Raw genomic sequence first — 20,572 nt, forward strand, 5'->3', positions numbered from 1 at the left:
CTCTCCATTATGTTTTCCATAGAGTTTCTACTAATTTCAGTCCCACCAGTGTGTCAGCGTTCTTTTCTCTCTGCATTTGTGGCAGCATCTATTGTTTTTTGACTTTTTTTTTTTTTTTTTGAGACAGAGTGTCGCTTTGTTGCCCAGGTTAGAGTGAGTGCCGTGGCGTCAGCCTAGCTCACAGCAACCTCAAACTCCTGGGCTTAAGCGATCCTCCTGCCTCAGCCTCCTGAGTAGCTGGGAGTACAGGCATGCGCTACCATGCCCGGCTAATTTTTTCTATATATATATTTTTAGTTGTCCAGATAATTTCTTTCTATTTTTAGTAGAGACGGGGTCTCGCTCTTGCTCAGGGTGGTCTTGAACTCCTGAGCTCAAACAGTCCACCCGCCTCGGCCTCCCAGAGTGCTAGGATTACAGGCGTAAGCCACCGTGCCCGGCCCTGTTTTTTGAGTTTTTAATAATGGCTATTCTGATTGGGGTAAGGTGGTACATTATTGTAATTTTAATTTGCATTTCTCTGATGATTAGTGATGTTGAGCAGTTTTTCATATGTTTCTTCGCCATTTCTCTATCTTCTTTCCAAGAATGTCTATTTCAGTCTTTTGCCCATTCTCGGATGAGGGTGTTCATTTTGCTCTTGCTTATTTGTTTGAGTTCTTTGTAGATTCTGGATATGAGTCTTTTGTCAGATGTATAGTTTATGAGTATTTCTCCCATCGTGTAGGTTGTCTATTCAGGGTGTTGGTTATTTCCTTTGCTGTGTGCAAATTTTCTAATTTAATTAAGTCCCATTTATTTATTTTTGTTTTTGCTATTTGTCTTTGGGGTCTTGGTCATAAATTCTTTGACTTGGCTGAAGTCTCAAAAGTTTTTCCTACTTTTTTTCTAGAATTTTTATGGTTTCGTGCTTTTCATTTAAGTCTTTAATCCATCTTGAATTGAGTTTTGTATGTAGTGAGAGAGGGATCCTGTTCCCTTCTTCTTCGTATGGATATCTAATTTTCCCAGCACTATTTATTAAATAGGGCTTCCTTTCCTGAGTGTATGCTTTCTGCTTTGTCAAAAATCAGTTGGTGCTAGGTAGATGGTTTTATGTCTGGGTTCTCTATTTTGTTCCCTTGGATTAGTCTCAGTTTTTTACACCAGTACCATGGTGTTTGGGTTCCTGTAGCCTTGTAGTATAATTTGATGTCACATAATGTCATACCTCCAGATTTGTTGTTCAGTATAATGTTGCATGCAGAGGTGAAAGTGAGCATCTTTGCTTTGTCCCTGATCTTAGCGGTAAAAGCTCTCAGTCCCCACTATTGAGATAATGTTCACTGTGTGTTTTCCATAAATGCTGTTCATCATACTAATAAAATTGCATTCTATACCTAGCTTGTTTGGTTTTTAGATAAAAAAATGGCGTTGTATTTTGTTTAAAGCTCCTTCTGTAAGAATGGATATGATGATGTGATATTTTTCCTTCATTATGCTAATATGGTGTAGTACATAGGAGATAATAGAAAAAAATTTGTGATACAATATCTGAATAACAAAAAATGAAGTCTATTTAAAAAATCCAGGGCCAGGCATGGTGGCTCATGCCTGTAATCCTAGCACTCTGGGAGGCCGAGGCGGGTGGATCACTCAAGGTCAGGAGTTTGAGACCAGCCTGAGCAAGAGCGAGACCTGGTCTCTACTAAAAATAGAAAGAAATTATCTGGCCAACTAAAATATATATATAGAAAAAATTAGCCGGGCATGGTGGCGCATGCCTGTAGTCCCAGGTACTCGGGAAGCTGAGGCAGGAGGGTCGCTTAAGCCCAGGAGTGTGAGGTTGCTGTGAGCTAGGCTGACGCCACGGCACTCACTCTAGCCTGAGCAACAAAGCGACACACTGTTTCAAAAAAAAAAAAAAAAAAAAGGCATCTGGATGTGCTTGGCCTGAAGCCAGTGAATGACAAAATGATTCTGACTGATACATTGAAAAAAACAGTGGTCCGAGGGTTTCTGGACCTTTAGGTCTCACTTGCCACTGACAGACACCTCGCCCCCCGCCACCCTGGCACCCCATTTCCTCGTCAGGGCGCGGCCGCGGCCCACACCGCGCGCAGACGCCATCCGCAGTCGCCTGCAGGCCGGGCGGGGAAGAGGCTCCCGCGCGCTCCCGCCCAGGGTCGGTCGCCATCTTCCGCGTGCTCTTTCCCGCGCCGGCTCCACCCCCTGCTGCCGGCGGGCGGCTCCCCTCAGAAGCGGCTGGGCGTCGCGGGGGTGGGGGAGCCGCTGCCGCCCATCCCGAGGCGGGGCCCGGCAGGGGCGGGTCCGGGGCGGGTCCTGGCCGGGGCGGGGCCGTCATGGCGGCCGCGGCGGTTGCGTCACGAAGCCCCGCCCTCCCGCCAGTCTTGGAACGTGCGTCGCCTCTGGCTGCGCCTGCGCACGAGTCTGGGCGGGGCGGAGGGAGGCGGGAAGCGGAAGGGGCGAGCGCGCCCGTAGCGCAGCTGCGGGCGTGGGGGCGACGGGAGCCGTGGAGCCGTCCCGGGAGCGGGGCTGCCGGAGCGGGCGGCGGAGGCAAACGCGACGGTGAGTGCAGCGCCGGCCCCGCGCCTCGCCCTCTCGGGCCCTTTCGCGGCGGCCTGAAGCCCCGAACCCCGGTCCCCGAGGGCTCCGCGGTGAGGTGGCCCGGCCCTGCCAGCCACGCGCTGTGGGTTGCGGGCTGGGCCTGGGGCTCCGCTTCCAGGTTTGGGCGAGGTCTCCTCCCCGAGGACCGCCCTTTGGGTTTCGTCCGTTGTCTCTGAGGAATGGACGCGAGCTCAGCTCGGAATTCAGGCAGGCGGGCAGTGAGGTGGCCGAGCGCCCGCCGCGGGGACACGGGAATGCGGACCCCTCCCCCACTTGGCGGGTCTGGCGGTCGCGAGGGTGGTGCGAGGGGCGGGCAGGGACGCCGGGGTCCCCAGGTGCGGGTTGGCGGGGCGGGGACCCGGCTCCGGAGCCCCGACTGTCGCCCGAGGCGCCCAGCGCGTCCCGCTCGCCGGTCCTGCCGCGGAGCTCGCTGGGCTCGGAGCGAAAGTCCCGCCGCCTCATTGGAGGAGCGCGGGCGACTCCCGCAGGTGGTTTCACCGGCTGTGGCTGCGGGTTGTGACTTTGGTCCCGGGCGTGGTGGGTAGCGGCTCGCTCTGCCACTTTAACAGCTGAAAAAGCGCCCCAATCCACTGACTTAAATATGTGCAAGAAACAGTGTTAAGATTCCTTATTACCTTGCAATTATTTTAAATGATGAGGCTTTGCAGAGGAATTCGGTGGTGGTGTGCAGCTTAAAAAATTTAAACGTTAAAGGGCTTGGAATACAGTAGATGCTCCTTAAAATATTCATTGAACGAATGAATCTGGAAACATCAGACAAGGCGGGTCTCACATCTAGTAAAATTTAGGCACATACCCTTTTGCCTAAGATTAAGGAAAAAACGTTGGCAAAAAACATGTAGTTTTGTTTATATGCTTGTTTTTGATTTTTACCCAATATATGCATACTTTGGAAAATCAGTTGTTACTCTCAGTGCTACTAAGATAGAAAATAAGTTTGAAATGTGAATTTTTTATTTTGAGAAAAGTTGGTATACATTGTCTATTTCTTAAAAACAGGCTTTATATCTCATTTTCTTTAAAAATAATGGAGAACATAAAGAGGCACTGGGATTGTATTTTGAGACCCGGCTTTATTTTTCATTGTGAGTAAAGTTGTTTATATGTTTTTGAGGGACTGCTATGGTCTTGAGTTTCTTTTTCTACAAGGGAGAACTGTAAATTGAAGGAGAGAAAAAAAAAAACGTAATGTTGCACTAATACAATTAAACATTACCATTTACTGAACAGATATTCATTAAACATCTATTATGTGCTGAGATCTGTTTTGAGTGCTGTTTCTAGGGATGAACAAAACTCACAATAATCCTTTTTTAAAATGAGCATAAAGTTCTTATAATGGATGTTGCAAGTGGAGGCTGTCTTAAACACCTAGTGCCTGCTTTAAGTTGGGAAAGATGGAAGGTGAACTGCAGGAACTGTAAATTCCTAACAGTCTATTTAAAAGTTAATAAGTAACTTAAAATGGCTAAGATCATTGGGTTACACTTTCCTATTGTCTGTTTAGTAAAATCTATCTACATTTTAAAAAGAAGGGAGGAAGAGATTTAACAAACTGGTGTTTTTATTATCTGCGCCTTACAAGAAGATTTTAGGACAGCATATTTATTGAATGGTCTTGTACTTCTGGTTCTGTGTTCTGTAAATAATCTTTGCAACAACAATATTTTCTGTGTTTAAAAATCAGTGACGATAAACATTGGATTCCTTTTCCATAAGGAACGTTTTTAATTAAAGCACTATTTCAGGAATTTTATTTTGTCCTTTTCTTTACTATTTACAAACACAGGATTAACTTGATAATGCTCAAATTAGAAGGATTATTAGTAATAATTTGTGGTTCCATATATGGACTTTATCTATAGTTTTACAACTGATAGAACTGCTTATTAAAAAGACGATGAAATTTTTAGTATTCCATTTATTCTAAGGTTGCATTGCCTATTATTATTTTATTTATATATGTTTAAAAACAATATTTGGCTTCTTCAGAAGTCTGAGTTAATGCACTCCAAAGCCAATCTTGATCTTTACAAAATAATGTAGATTACTATTTTTTTTGCAGTTAGCTTTTGAATTTTGGTGGACCCTTTTGACTTGTCAATGCTTATAATAGTTGCTGGATCGTTTCTGTCAGCGTATAGATAATATATGCAGCATATAGATACTGCTATCTCCCATCTTTAAAAAACCTTGTTCACATCTTTCTTTAGTTACTACTCTCCAGAAAAGTTGACATTTGTGGTCTTCAGTACTCCCTCTCTCTCTTGGATCCACTACAGTGAGGTTTTTTTTCTCTTCCATTCTACCATAGCAGCTCTTTTTTGAGGTTACTAGTGACCTCTTTGGTGAATTCTAATGTCAGTGAATATAGCAGCAATAACAGCATTTGATGTGGTTGATAATGTTCTCTTGCTTGAAACCTTCTTCCCTTTGCTTCTGTGATATTACTGCTTATTTTCAGTTTCTTTTGCTGGTTCCTTTTCATCACTCCAACTTCTAAAAAATGAGGCAGTGTTCCAGGTATATATATTTAGACCTCTTCTGTATTTATATTTAGTCCCTTTTGATCTCATCTAGCTAGAATTATATATTTCTAACTAAAAATTTTATCTTTAGTCTGAATTTCTTTCCTAATCTCCAGACTTGTATGTTCGTCTGTGTACTCAACATTTTCAGCTAGATGTCTAATTTAACTAGACATCTGGATCCCAAATTTAACATGTCACAACTGAACAACTCGTCGCCTCCTTCTTCTCTCCCACCCCCTCCAATAATAGTTTCCATTCCATTCTTCCTCATCTTTTAAATGTCCACTCGCTCTTGCAGTATCTCTGGCCCCAAACCTCATAGACATCTTGACTGCTTTCCTTCTGATACTCCCATGTCTAATTCAAATAATTATCATGAAAGTACATTCTTTGTGTACTTTAAATGCTGCCATAACTATAAATGGAACCACAATTTGCTGCCACCCCTGTAAGCAACCATAATCTCTTGCTTGTGTTATTTTCATAGTCACTAGTCTCCCCGCTGCTTCTGTACTTTCCTATTCTCAACCCAGCAACCAGGGTGATCCTTTTAACATGAAAGTCTGATTATTTTACTCTTGTGTTCAAACTGTTCAGTGGCTTTCTATATCCTTGAGAGTAAAAGCCAGAATATTTGCTGTGTCTATGAGAGCCTCTGTTGATCTATACCTCCTGCCTTTCTGGTTTTGTGTCCTACACAATCAGGTTTCTCCCTGGCTTCCTCTACTCTGGCCCCCAGGCATCCTCCAGGTTTCTTGAACCTGCCAAGCGCAGGCTTGCTTTCATGCCCTCAGGGATAGAGCATTGTTTTATTCACTGCAGAGTCCCCAGGACCATGGCCTCTTGATGGGCACTCACAGTTCCTGAATGAATGGCTGCTTGTCTTGTTACTCATGATTCTGGTTACAGCCTATATGCATGTTTCCGTAATAAAAGTATTTGAACTTCACCTAAAACTATATAGTCCTGTAAGAATTAAGTAGAAACAAATTTAGATACAAGAATATAAAGTAAGTTTCAAGTCAATTTTTGTGTATGGGAAGTGAAAATACACAGTGAAATGATAAGGAACAGAGGAGATGGGAAAGGAATGAAGAGAGCTAAGGCAAATGAAATAAAGAAGAGGAAAACCTGGTTTGGAAATAGGGTGACAACATGTAAAAAATGTATTTTGGGCTTGCCCCATATTTCTTTTAAGTTACATTTCTTGAGTTCTGAGTGTTGGTGATTTTCATGGACTAGACACTTCAAGTTGGACTATATGATACCCTTCTTTTTATCAGGGATGTAGGCTCAGGTGAGATCAGAAGCCAAAACTTCATTGTTCTTCTGTGTTTTGCTCAACTCTTTTTGTTAAAGAAAAGGAGAAATTACTGAGAAAGCCTAATGGTATTCTTAGCAGTTTTTATTTTTTTTGTAGAAACCTCCAATAGAAGTCTCATAGTTTTAGGGAAAGATTTTCAGTGTACACAAATGTATTGGTATGCCTGTCCTCTTGGTACTGTACCGCCTATTTAGTCCCCCCTTAAAAAAGGAGAGGAATATAAGTACATTTATTGTTTTGCACGGTAAACTAGGAGCTAGCTACAATAATCACAAGTTTATTGAGTAGCATTAAATGCATATACTTATTTGTGCTCTTAAATGAGAAAAAAGAAAAATGTCTTTTCACCTTTTTCCCTGAGCTGTAGGTCTCATTTCCTGTTGGTTGATTAAAAAAAAAAAATCTTTTAGATAAATTGTTGAAATGAGTAGCTCAGTAGTTCCTGAATGAATAAATAATTTTATGTGCAAGTATAAATTCTCCTTAAACCAGTCTCCACAGTTTCCTATTTTTGTGTAATATGCAAAAATTTGTCTTTATTGACTTGGGGGACTTTTATGCGGCCATAATGTGGACTTGGTTTTCATGGCTATAGGGAGTGTGGGTGTGTATGTGTGTATTTCTTTACAGTTTTTGTAATATGAACATGTAATTTAGACTGATATGCTGATGTTTTACTTTAACTCCTGAGCACTAATTTGAACAAAAATCGGATTTGGTGTTATATTTTTCTTTCACTTTAAAATAAACATGACCTTTATAATTCTTAAAAAGTCTATTTACATACCAAATAAAATGATTTTGGATGATACACTAGAAGTGTTTGCCTATGGTTTTGAAATAATCCTAGCCTGAACAACATAGTGAATTTATTTTATAGACTAATTAGGTCATCTTCATTAGAATTCAACATTGATGTACTTGAATTCATATGTTAGCATTTCACGTATGAAGTAACCATCTTGGGTTAATAAGATCCTTATTTCTGAGCTGGTGTGTAGTCCTACCACTAAGTTTATTTCAGCTGTAGTCACAGTTTTTTTTTTTTTTTAAAGAGACATAGTTTTGCTCTGTTGCCCAGGCTGGAGTGTAGTGGTGTGATCATAACTCCTGGGATTGTTGTAGCTAGCTACTAATTTGCCATGCAGAACAATAAATGTACTTATATTCCTCTCCTTTTTTAAGGGGGGACTAAATAGGCAGCACAGTACCAAGAGGACAGGTATACCAATACATTTTTGTACACTGAAAATCCCTCCCTAAAACTATGAGACTTCTATTGAAGGTTTTTACATTGGCAATCTCCTGCCATTGCCTCTTGAGTAGCTGGGACTACAGGCGTGTACCACCGTGCCCAGCTGAGCAGAATTTTTTTTTTTTTTTTTTTTTTAGAGATGGGGTCTTGCTGTGTTGCCCAGGCTGGTCTTGAATTCCTGGGCTCAGGAGATCTTCCTGCCTCTGACAACCTCTCAGACAATCTCACCTTTGCTCATTACACTCTATCCAAGTTAGTCTGTTCAATTTCTCAAACATGCCATGCTTGGTCTTGCCTTAGGACTTTTACACTAGTCGTTTCCTTTGTCTGAATGGTCTTTCCCAGATCTTGAGCCTGGCCCCTTAACTTTAAGGTCTCAGCTTAAGTATCACCTAACTCACCACTCAGTTTAAAACAGCTTCCCCATTACTGTTTTAATTTCTTCATGGCATTTCTCAGTCCTTGAAATTATGTATTTTTATATATATTTCTTATGAGAGCAGGGACCTCCTTTGTCTTGTTCCCTGCTGTCCACAATGCCCAGAACGCTACCTGGCACCAAACAGGTGTGCAGTAAAGTGCTGAATGGATGAAACCGGGTACCAGTCTCAGCTGTTCTGTTATGAATGATTTTAGTGTACTAGTATTTTAAACTGTCAACAGCACATTTCTTCTGACCTGGGGAAGACAGAAACTGGATCAATCAGACAAAAGCTTGGTTTTAGAAAAGGGTGAGACAGTCTGGGACCTGCTCTGGTCCTCAGCGTGTCCCGTGGAGCCAGTGGTGCTGGCGTCGGTGGGTGCCTGTGCCTCTCGCTCCGAGTCTGCACCCGGTGCCTCATCTGCAGCTTGGACTGGCCGTGGGGGGACAGTTACAACACGGGAGTGGGCAAAATCTGCAGATCAGGGCTCTTTCTTTCAAAAGAGGTGGTGGTTCAGTATTTATCAGGAGACCACTGGGTGGGCCCATGTGAAATTGCTGGTTTTTGTTTGAATATTGGCAATTTTTTATGTTTTAACCCAGTAGCGTTAGTTGATTTGGTTTAAAGATAATTTCTTCATAGGAGTTAGTGAAATTACCTCAGTGCTTTACCTTCTTTCTTTTTCAAAATTATGTTCCCTTCACATCTGATGATTACTTGAGATTCATTTAATGCATAAAATTAGCTATTTATATGTTTGTATGTTATTTAACTGTATATCTAATAGCTTAGCTTATTCCAAAGCAGGCACGAAAGATCTTCAGATTCCTCTGAGAATGTTCTTGGTTTTGCTACTGAGCAGTAAATAAGCCTTTTGAAAGGTGTTCCTTTTCTAGTCAAGAAAGCAGATCCGATTCAGTTAGTGATACGGCATTATCTACCCTTTTTCCCCCCCCAGAATGATTTACATAAATATGTCTGAGTTCAGTTCTTTGGTTTTTTTTTTTTCTGGCTTTTTTCTTCTTTTGCCCATTATTACTCTTGAAGCGCTTGCTTACATTTTCTGATCATTTACTTCTGCTACTCCATGATTTCTTCTACAAATAAATGTCACTAAATCAATGAAATGATTTTGTCTTGTTTCTCGAGTGTTTTCCTGTTATCTTTCCTGTGGTTACCTGGACATTCCAGCCCATTTCCAACCCTCCCCCCAGCTCTCCAGTAAAGAGACATGAAATTACAGGCATCATTTTCTTATCTGAGGAAGTTTACTGTTTAAAAATTGAACTTTGTTGGCTCAGGGGAATTTATTGGTATTTCTTGAGCAACATTTGCTTTATGTTAATTCTGAATAAGTGGATTTGAACTGGTGGTATTGAATTATTATAAAATATGACACCCACGTTTCCTATCCTTTAACTCAAATTGTTCTCTTATGTGCATATGAAAAAAAGTGTTTAATATAGAGCATCAGAAAGTACATATAAGGTAAAGAAGAAACCTTTACGCCTACCACCGCAAGATAACCAACCGCTGGTAATATTTTGCTGAGTGTTTTTCCAGATAAATCAGTGAATATATGCTTTTTCACAAAAGTAGGATCTTATTATACATACTATTCTATAACATTTTGCCTTAGCAAATGTTATGATCATATAAGCATTGCTTTTTATTACTTCAGTTTGAAAGGGTCTTATTGGAAAGTGAAAATTTTGTTTGACAAGGGTAAAGCTGTCAGTAAAGTTGTGATTAAAAACAATGGTGTTTATAGAGAGCAGAATGTGGCAGAGTCAACTGGAGACAAGAATTACTTAAGCAGTAATTTTTTTCTTAGGAGCTCTCTCACCATTGTACAATAGCCTGATTGTTTTATACTAGCTAACAAAAACCGTTCCTGACTCTATGTAAAGTAGAATTATTTTAAATAGCCATGTGGTGAAATATGGGCCTGTAAATATGTTCATATTTTTTAGACTGCCCAAAGTCCTACTGATGTCTTAATATTAAAAACTTCTAGAAGAAAAATGTATTTTTTTGACATCCTTCATCTATGTGTAGTATGACAGTTTTATTAGATATTGCTACCCTTTCTATGTGTCAGAGTGAGGGAGTTTTTAGAAAAAGAAAATTTAGCATGTAAGAATTCTTATGTTAATGTTTGATTTGACTTTTGTTTTATGACTGTGAAAATTCTTGTGGAAGAATTGCTGATGTGTATTGGTGTATTGCATTCTTGGAAATTACCAGTCCCAATCTTGTCAAGTAATTGTTTAGGTCTTAAGGTAGCAATTTTTTTTTTTTCTTGAGACAGAGTCTTACTCTGTTGCCTGGGCTAGAGTGCCGTGGTGTCAACCTTGCTCACAGCAACCTCAGACTCCTGGGCTCAGGCAATCCTCCTGCCTCAGCCTCCTGAGTAGCTGGGACTACAGGCATGCACCACCATGCTCGGCTAATTTTTCTATATATATTTTTAGCTGTCCGTATAAATTCTTTCTATGTTTAGTAGAGATGGGGTCTTGCTCTTGCTCAGGCTGGTCTCGAACTCCTGAGCTCAAATGATCCGTGCGCCTCAGCCTCCCAGAGTGCTAGGATTACAGGCATGAGCCGCTGTGCCCGGCCAGCAATTTTTTTTTTTTGAGACAGCTCTTACTCAGTTGCTGGGGCTAGAGTGCTGGTGGAGTCCTCATATCTCTCTGCAACCTCCTACTTGTTGGCTCAAGTGATCCTCCTGCCGCAGCCTCCCAAGTAGTTGGGACTACAGGCATGCACCACCATGCCCGGCTAATTTTTTCTGTTTGTGGTAGAGAAGAGGTCTCACTCTTGCTCAAGCTGGTCTTGAACTCCTGAGCTGAAGGGATCCTCCCCGTTCGGCCTCCCAGAGTGCTAGGCTTACAGGCACCAGCCACTGTGCTGGGCCTAAAGTAGCAATTTTTAAAGCCAATCAAATATCCTTTAAGGGTTTTATAATTTAAATGTTTTTTCCTTTGCCACAGGAAAGGTACCTGTTACCTAGTGTTAGAAGTAGGCTGTTGATGTTTTGCCTTGTTTTTAGCTATGTCATTTTCTGTGTTGTATTACTGCTTGCTCGCAAGCTCTTGTAGTCTTTTTCTGTTCAGTAGCCATTTCTCTTACCCCGCAATGCTACATCCTGGACGGTGCATGTGTTGCGGAAAGCACTTCTCACATGGTAAAGAAAAATAAAAAGCAGTGTAGTCAATGTGGACTTTTTTTACTGAGAAATGATGTATTTCTTGTTTAGAGACTGGCAGTGTAGTCACTAAAAAATGTTTTTCATCCACATTATATGTTTGTGAATGGATATGCAGGTGTCTCTGTTTGTTGGAAGGTAAAGTGAATCTTGAGATAAATTCGAGAAAAGTGTTTAGAATTATTCCATACACTTTGCTGTTTTAAAAAAGTGTTATTTTTTAAAAAGTTTCATTCCACAGTGAGTTTTTAGCCTCCTCTTTTTACATTTATTTTGTTTTTGTAAACTGTTCTAAAGAAGCTTAGAAACTAGTCACACAGTAAGTGGCAGAACTCACATTTGAAGTCTTTTCTGATTTTTCAGAGTCAGTAAGCTTGGGAAGTGCTGTACAGTGGCAGAAAGAATATGGACTTTGGAGTTAGACACACCTCAGTTTGGTCCCTAACTCTGGCACATATTTGCTGCATGGCAAGTTCTTACCCGTGGTGATTTTTATTTTTCTTTTCATTTAAGTGAGGGTAATAGGCTTATTAAGATTAAATGAAGTAATACACATAAAGCACTTGGCTTGTAGAAGATGCTGATAAATGTTTCATTTCCTTTCTGCTACACCTTATGGTTTTAAAATATCTTGGGAGCCACTTGGACATTTCACTTGAAAGTGAATTGCAGCCAGGAAACTGGAAATAGACATAACCCAGGTGGACTCATATTGTAGTGACCCTCTTAATTTCCCTGTCTGAGAAGCAGAGTGGTTCTTATAACTGTTCAAAATATTTGACTTCAAGTCAGGTTTTATTGTTAAAAGCTGAAATGGAACCCATTGGGATGAGTTAATTATTGCTGACCAAAATGGCAAGAAAGTAACTATTTCTACATTTCCTGAGAAATTGAAGCATTTGTGCTGTATGCATAAAGATGGTAAATTTTAAAGGCTAAGAACTGACCCTTTGAAAAGAAATATATGATGAAAATAGGAGAAGAAAGTGTTTAACCAATAATAAAATTTTTTTATCAGATTTAAGAGATGGTGCTGATTCAGACGTGCGCACAGTGACACAGGTGCTAAATGCAGTGCTGGAGGGAGTACAAATCTGTGGAACCTGTTGCAGAAGCACTTTGGCAATGTCACAGAGCAGAACTTAGTACTTCTGCGAGTACATCCTAAGTAACCAATTTTTCTGTTTTGCGGGAGTGAGGGGAGAAATAATTTTTTTACTGTAACAGCCTTATTGAGATTATTCACATAACATAAACACCTTTTTAAAGTACATAAGTCAGAGTTATACAGCCCTTGCCACTATCTAATTTTACAATATTTTCATCACCCCCCCCCCCAAAAAAAAAGAAATTAGTAGTCGTTCCCCGTTCTTCCCTCTCCTCAGTCCCTGGCAACCACTAACATATTTCATCTTTCTAGATTCGCCTCTTTGGACATGTGATATAAATGGAATTATATGCTGTGTGGCCAACTGGCTTTTTTTCATTTTGCATAATGTTTCAAGTGTGATCTGGACAGTGTATATCAATAGTACATCATTCTCTTTTATGGCTAAATATTATTCCATTGTAGGATATACAACATTTGACTTATGTATTCACTAATGAATAGATAGTGAGTGAGTGAACCCAAACAACTATGATGAACAACGCTGCTATGAAAATTCATGTACGGGTTTTTTTGTGTGGATATGTTTTTTTTTTTTTTTTTTTGAGACAGTGTCTTACTCTGTTGCCCAGCCTAGAGTGAGTGCCGTGGTGTCAGCCTACCTCACAGCAACCTCAAACTCCTGGGCTCAAGCAATCCTTCTGCCTCAGCCTCCCGAATAGCTGGGACTACAGGCATGTGCCACCATGCCCGGCTAATTTTTTTCTATATAGATTTTTAGCTGTCCAAGTCATTTCTTTCTGTTTTTAGTAGAGACGGGGTCTTTCTCTTCCTCAGGCTGCTCTCAAACTCCTGAGCTCAAACAATCTGCCCTCCTTGGCCTCCCAGAGTGCTAGGATTACAGGCTTGAGCCACCGCGCCCGGCCATCAAATCTCAATTTACTGAATCTTTTTTGATTTCAGACCAGGTTCCCTTCACAATATTGACTATGAGATTGCAGTCTAAGAATTTTCAATTTTTTTTGTCAAGCAAGAAAAAAATTATCTATAATCCTCGTATTTGTGGTTTCCAAAATCATACTAACTCAAGTTATTTGTCTCTTTTTTGTATGTGCTCTTAACATTATCACAAGCTATATAATACCTGCTGTTGATATTTGTCTGATTGAAAGGTTTTCTTGGTGCGCTATTTCCCCAGCAAAGGAATGTGTGTAAAGAGGTCTCTGAAACCACTAGCTCTAGCCAGTGCTGACACTAAGGAGTTAAGATCCTGTGTACATCCAGTGTTCTCATAGCACTTCTCTGAACCAAGGACAAATGACAGACTTTTTTAGTCGTGATGTACAGTCAGCCCATGGGTTCTGTAGTCATGGATTCAACCAACTTTCTTGTCATTATTTGCTAAACAATGCAGCATAACAATTATTTACATAGAATTTACATTGTATTAGGTAGTATAAATAATCTAGAGATGATTTAAAGTATACAGGAAGATGGGTGTGGATTATATGCAAATACTATGCGATTTTATATAAGGGATTTGAGCATCCTCAGATCTTGGTATCTGCAGGGAGTCCTAGAACCAGTCCCCCAGGGATACCAAGGGACAGGTGTAACTGATTACTCCTTTTAGATGTAATTTATTCATTTGAGCTATGAGAGACTTAATATTAACTAATCCAACCCATTTATTTTTTAAGATATGATTAAGGCCCAGAAATCTTAGCACTGTACTCCAGGCTTTTGGTCTTTAGTCTGGTCTTGCTGATATTTGCTGATAACTTTATAATAAGCTTTGTGATAGTAAAAAGAAACCATGAAATATTTAGCAATTTTTCATTTTCTCTTAAACTTCTCAATACAATAATGATCATTTCTGTGGTATATTGTGTTTTTCTGCAAGCAGAAATGAATGCCGAACCCTTACGAAGAGATAAAGGTTATTTGGTACATATTGGTGGTCTCTGTCCTTCGGTATCTGAGGTATGCCAAGATTTCTTTTTTGAACTTCATTTTTAAGTTTGTTAATTGTTCATATTATGATCATTTGTTGTGTTTCTACTTTTCACAAAGTTATTTCTCTTTTTTTATGCTGATTGAAGGTCTCATTTCCAGAAATACCAAGTTTCTGAAATTTCAATTTATGATTCTTCTACTAATTACAGGTGTGTTTCCCAAATTCAGTCAAATGTGCATTACTGTGTGCCTGCTGTTCACTAGAGGTTCTGTAGCAGACATCAGCCACAGTGGTGATAAAGTCAAAGGCCATTCCCACAGGAGTGTCCCAGGCTAGTATAGGGGGACACGTAGACAAATAGTTGCAGTCATTATAGACAAATAGCTGCAGTCATTAGTTTGTGCTGTTCTTAATCAGATCTTTCTTTGATTATACTTTGTAGCTTGTCATTAGAGTGCCTTAGTTAAGGAGAATGGGCTCCAGAAATAGATAACTTTGGCTCAATTCCCAGGTCTGTTAGCAACTTTATGAATAAATTTGGGCAATTTACTTAATCTTTTTGTACCTCAGCCTCCTCTTTGTCTATAAAGTGAGGTTAATAGTACTGTCATAGCGTTGTTGTGAAACTATGAGTTAAGTATGTAAAGCACTAGGAGTAAAGCCTAGCACATAGTAGATGCGCAGAAAATTGTATTCTATTATTTCTAATTTTAATTGCTTTTTAGATGACACTTTTATACTTTTTAGGTAGATAGCTACATCATCTATATATAATCTCTTCCAATATATACATTGGTACTTTCTATTTTGTGACATTCTCAGATCATTCAAATCACAGTGATGATGGAAATACCTTTACTATCTTCTGATAAAAAGTGCTGGCTGTTCATTTCAAATATGAAAATCTTTATCAATTAAGAGAATCCTGTTTGTAGTTGGGGTTGAAATTTGTTAAAAAATAGGTGTTTAATTTTATTTAATGGAGTCACCTAAGAGTATGTGCTTTTTAAATTTTACTCATTAATGTGGTATTAATACATTTCATTATAGTAAAGTAGTATTATAATTCTAGTATTACCTGATGTGAAAGATTCTTTCAATATCTTGTTGAATCCTTAAAACAAACTGTGGGTTTTTTTTTCTTAATTATTATACATACTGTGTGGAAATTTAGGAAATACAATTAAATGCAAAAATACAAGGAGGTTATAAAAAATTATCCATAGTCGCATCATTTGAAAACAACCACTTTTTAGATTTGATCCGTATCCTGCCACTGTCTAGGTCTGTGCTTTTATAGGAATAGCTCTTGCTCGACTGCCTCAATTATATGGCTAAAATTCTGATTAGATGCTCCAGCTCTTTTTTTGGTCTACATATTTCCCCACAACAAGGCCATAAAGATATTCTCTTAAATATTCTGGTAAATGTTTTAAATTTTGACTTTCACATTGCAGGCCTTTGGGTCATCTGGAGGTTATGTTTGAACATAGGAATTAATTTTAATTTTTTTAGTATAAATAGTCCCCAGATTGCTAGTCTCTGCAACTTTATCATACATCAGCTTTGCAAATGTTTTATGTTAAATTTTAATATAAAATTAATAGGAGATAATTCATGAGAAATGCTTACTATCTTTTATTTCTCATCTTTAATTTGGTTTTTATTTAGTTATCCTAAATAAACATTCTTCCTGATTCCAAGCTAAGTATATCAACCATTTTTTTTTTTTGGGAGACAGAGTCTCACTCTGTTGCCCGGGCTAGAGTGCCCTGGAATCAGTCTAGCTCACAGCAACCTCAAACTCCTGGGCTTAAGCAATCCTACTGCCTCAGCCTTCCGAGTAGCTGGGATTACAGGCGTGTGCCACCATGCCTGGCTAATTTTTTCTACATATATTTTTAGTTGGGCAGATAATTTCTTTCTATTTTTAGTAGAAACAGGTCTCGCTCTTGCTCAGGCTGGTCTCGAACTCCTGACCTTGAACGATCCACCCGCCTTGGCCTCCCAGAGTGCTAGGATTACAGGCGTGAGCCACCCTGCCCGGCTTAGTATATCATCCTTTATAAGAGCATTTATTATTTTGAAAACTATATTTGAGCCAGTGGTTACAAAATTAAGTTTGAGGTAATTTAAAGTCATTAATGAAAAATCTTTTGGTTTTCTGCTTTTGTATTTTAGATATGCATCTCTTGCTTTCCAAAAAAAAAAAAAAAAAAAAAAACAGTGATGTAAAGATGGCTGTGAAAGGAATGATGCCAAAAAGGTGGGGGACTGCTGCTTTACCGTCTTTTTTTAATTCTTTATTCTTGAATAGTGCTACTCTATAAGTGACTAATTATTATACTTTCATCACTTTTTGTAGCTAACGTTATCTCATAATTGTTGAAACCATAAAATGCAGTCATTTTATTTTTTTATGCCCTCATCTTTACCTCACTGAAGTTTTAAACACGATGTGGAAAATGATGGAAGTTTGCTTTGTTCACTCTTTCCGCTTCTCAGCAAAATGCCTGGGATCCCGTAGGCATCCACAGACCTTTCTTTTCAATGTACATGTAGTAAAATGCACATTTTGGTGTCCATGACTTTAGATGAAGGCATACGGGCAAGTAACCTCCACCATAATCAAGATACAGAACAGTTTCCTCATTCCAGAAAATTCTCTCATGCTCTGATTATTTCCTGTTCTTAAAATTTTACCTATTTCAGAATGTCATGTAAATGAAACCATACTATGTATCCCCAGTAGTCTGGCTTCTTTTACTTAGCTTAATGCACTTGACGTTGATCCATGCTGTTGTGTGTGTAAGTATTTCATTCCTGTTCAAGTATTCCTCATTTTTTTTCAGTTATTTTCTTACTGACTTTTGAATTCTTTATCAGATAGATATGTGATTTGCAAATAATTCTTCTCAGCTTGTGCCTTGTCTTTTCATCTTAACAGTGTCTTTCTTAGCAGGGGTTTTTAATTTTCATACAGTATAAACTATCAATTTTGCTTTTGTAACTTTTTAGTGTTGTAGCTAAGAGCTCTTAGCATAATTCAAGGTCACAAAGGTTTTGAGTTAATTTTTATAAATTGTTTGAGGTTGAATTGTGGTGGTTTTCATTCTTTGTATTTGTTTCTGTTTTGCATATGGAATTGTGCCAGTGTCATTTGTTGAGAAGACTGTCTAATGTCCATTGAATTACCTTTGCACCTTGGCCAAATATCAGTTGCCCCATTTGTGTGGATCTATTTCTAGACTGTGACAGTTCCATTTAACTCTATCTATTTTTCCACCCATACTACATGGCCTTGATTACTGTAGCTTTATAGTAACTCTTGAAATCAGGTGGAATGAGTCCTCTAACTTTATTAATTTTTAAAATTGTGGCTGTTCTAGTCTGTTTTGTCTTGCTATATAAATTTTATAATTCAACTTGTCTATCTACAACAAAAATCTTACTTGGATTTTTACTGGAGTTACTTTGAATTTACAGATGAGCACAAATCCCTTTTTAATAAATGGATGAAAGAAAAATATTCGTTGAATAAATGAATCTAAATTTTTCCCTTAATAAGATAAAGGGATCTCTTTCAACTCTGTCTGTTTTCCAATCCTTTCCTAATTCCTGGAGTTATCACATTCCTTTTCTATAGCATTACCGTTTCCATTCACAGACCTTTGTCTCTACTCTCAGTCAGGCATAGCCCTTCTTTATCCCGACAGGATTTTCACTTGACTTTGCATTCCTTTGACGTTACTATCCTTATCTGTCTTGTGTTCTTATTGCCAGACTTCTCAATGAAGTGATTTATATCCAATGTCTCAATTTCTTTGGTTGCTTCTCTCGTTTGTCCTAATAATCTGTCCTCAGTCTTTACAATTTCACTTGAACTCCTCTTTCCATTGTCACTGGTGACGTTTTCAATGGTCTTTCCCCACCTGCCTTCGTGACTCCTTGGCCTCTTTAAATTAGTCATTTCTTTCTGGAAACTCTTTTCGTCTCATCTCAGTGACATTTCACATGTAGGGTGAATTTTTTGTTTCCTTCTACAGTAGGAAGGAAACAAAGTACAATTAGGTTACATGGGGACCTAAACAGAAGGTTTGGGAACTGTGGCTTCTCCTCTCCCTTCTCATGTACCAATTAATATGGTTTCTTGCCTCTGCATCTCTGTGTGTTCATTCTCCTCCTCCTCTCTGCACATGACAGTTTTCTGCCCGCATTTGGCTTTGTGTTACTGAATTCTGACTCTACAGTATTTTCAGTTTGACAGATTAATTTGCTTGAGGAACACCAAAGGAGCACCCCGAAGGCGGTGCCGGGTACCGGCACGGCCCCTTTGGGCCCTCGGACTCGGAGCTTCTTTGGTTGGACTGGTGGATCGTCCCGAGCGCCGTTTTTGGTTGATGGTCTTGGTTTACTCTGAGCCGGTTCTTTTCCTAGGAATTGTTTGGGATCCTAACTTAGATTTGGAGGTGCATCCTAAAGGGTCTTCTCCCTTGTCTTTTTATCCTAAAATTAATCTCAGTTGGCTTTGCTGTGCATTTTTGAAAGAGGAAACTGAACTGTCTTGTTGGTAGATAAATGAGAGACTGAGCTCCTCAGCTCCGAAGAGAAGGGGCAACCTTACTCCTCCCAGCCTTGGGAGACCCGGGTGACCGGGGTCCCGGGTGGGAGTTGCCTGGGGCGATTCCCTGAGGCGCGAGTGGCCCCATAGGGAACGCCCCCACACACATTAATTAAAAGAAGGCTCTTCCAGGAAACGCATATAAGAGCTGATCACTCGGCGTTTGGAGCCCTCTCGGAGGTGCTAGACCTCCGAGAGAGAAACCTGAGACACCTAAGAGGGTGGGAGCGACTCAGTGGTGAGACCTTGAGGAGCCCCACCCACAAGCAGCACACTCTGATCCACGACACCAAACCCCGTGTTACAGTTCGGTTGCTTCTTTTAAAGAAAAAATGGGACATCCTTTAAAATGGAGGAAAGACAAGGGAGAATGACCCCCATGGGGCACCGCAGTTGGTGTGTGGTACCTCTACTTGCAAGTAGTTCTGGAAATGAAAAGAGTGGAAGGCATGCCAGGTGTTGGTAGGGCTCCAGCTGGTTATAGCTAATGCTTGTGCACAAGTTTTTACGAAAGGGCAAATTACGTCCAGGAAAATTCAGAGTTGAAACGGTCTACCTACCGCCTATAGAGTTGAAGTGTCTCGAGCTAGTTCTCTCTCTTCTTTTCTGGCTACTCTAAACCCTGCTAACTTTTTCTGTTGATGTCCAGATAACTCATTCTTTACGGCATTTACAATGGAAAGGCTACGTGGAAATCCTGATGCCAGTTATTGGTCAAAGGTTTATGAAAATATTTCCGTTTTGGTCTTTTAACCCTAAAGGCAGATAGAGTTTACCTCCACTGATTCACTGTGTATAGAGAGGTACACAGGAGGTGTTTGTAAACGCACTGTCATGTAATGTTAACCCGACCCTCAGGGACTCAGAGTTGTCCTACAAGTTGTGGTTAGAAGAGCTTAAGGTGAAAGCTTCGGTTTTCCCTTGGTCTCGTCCATTTTTGTCCCACTCTTTACAAGCGAGCAGGTTATGTGTACATTATGTGGCTGTGACAAAGTTTGTGCCTGGGGAAAACGTTTGTAAATTATTAATTTTTGTGTAGTCATTTATTTTAAGATGAAAAGTGAATGATGATTACAATCCAGAGAATCTGAAAACAGTCTTACTCTTTATGAATATTGCGTGTACTCAAGTGTACAGCCCCCCCCCCAAAAAAAATTGTTCTGAGAACATTTAGATTGTTTCCAGACATCTTAATCTTGATCCTCATGGAGAAAGCATGCTACTTCTTCGTGTCATTGTTTGAGTTGCTGAGGACTGGCGCTTAGAGTTGTTTTTTTTTTTTTTTTTCCTTTCTCTGTCTCTCTCTCTCTGAGCCTACACTCAGGTGATCTTATGTTGATATCGGATTCAGAAAACTTAACTTAAAATGAAGGCTTCAGGAGCAAAAATGTTCTGACCTTGCCTCGTCTGCCTGCATCTTGTACCAACCCCTCCCTGAAGCCAGCCATAAAAACCAGAATCCCTCTACCCAAGGCAGATCGTACAGCCCAGAACCCCTGTTTTTCTGAAAGCTAGCCT

At 39.8% G+C, this 20,572-nt stretch overlaps 1 long non-coding RNA gene across 9 annotated transcripts in view; it reads left to right on the forward strand.

The window, feature by feature from the left end:
• Positions 1–20,572, forward strand: part of LOC123636045 — a 63,755-nt gene that overhangs the window by 16,906 nt on the left and 26,277 nt on the right. For 4 of the 9 annotated variants that reach the window (XR_006734290.1, XR_006734289.1, XR_006734288.1 and 1 more), the window contains 4 exons: positions 12,387–12,536; positions 14,383–14,459; positions 14,579–14,641; positions 16,615–16,699. This is a non-coding gene — a long non-coding RNA (uncharacterized LOC123636045). Of the gene's footprint in view, positions 1–2,434; positions 2,569–12,386; positions 12,537–14,382; positions 14,460–14,578; positions 14,642–16,614; positions 16,700–20,572 lie in introns of those variants that run through there. The other 5 variants (XR_006734282.1, XR_006734283.1, XR_006734287.1 and 2 more) reach the window with 3 other exon arrangements.

Source organism: Lemur catta, chromosome 3, assembly GCF_020740605.2.
Source record: "Lemur catta isolate mLemCat1 chromosome 3, mLemCat1.pri, whole genome shotgun sequence".
Taxonomy (NCBI): domain Eukaryota; kingdom Metazoa; phylum Chordata; class Mammalia; order Primates; family Lemuridae; genus Lemur; species Lemur catta.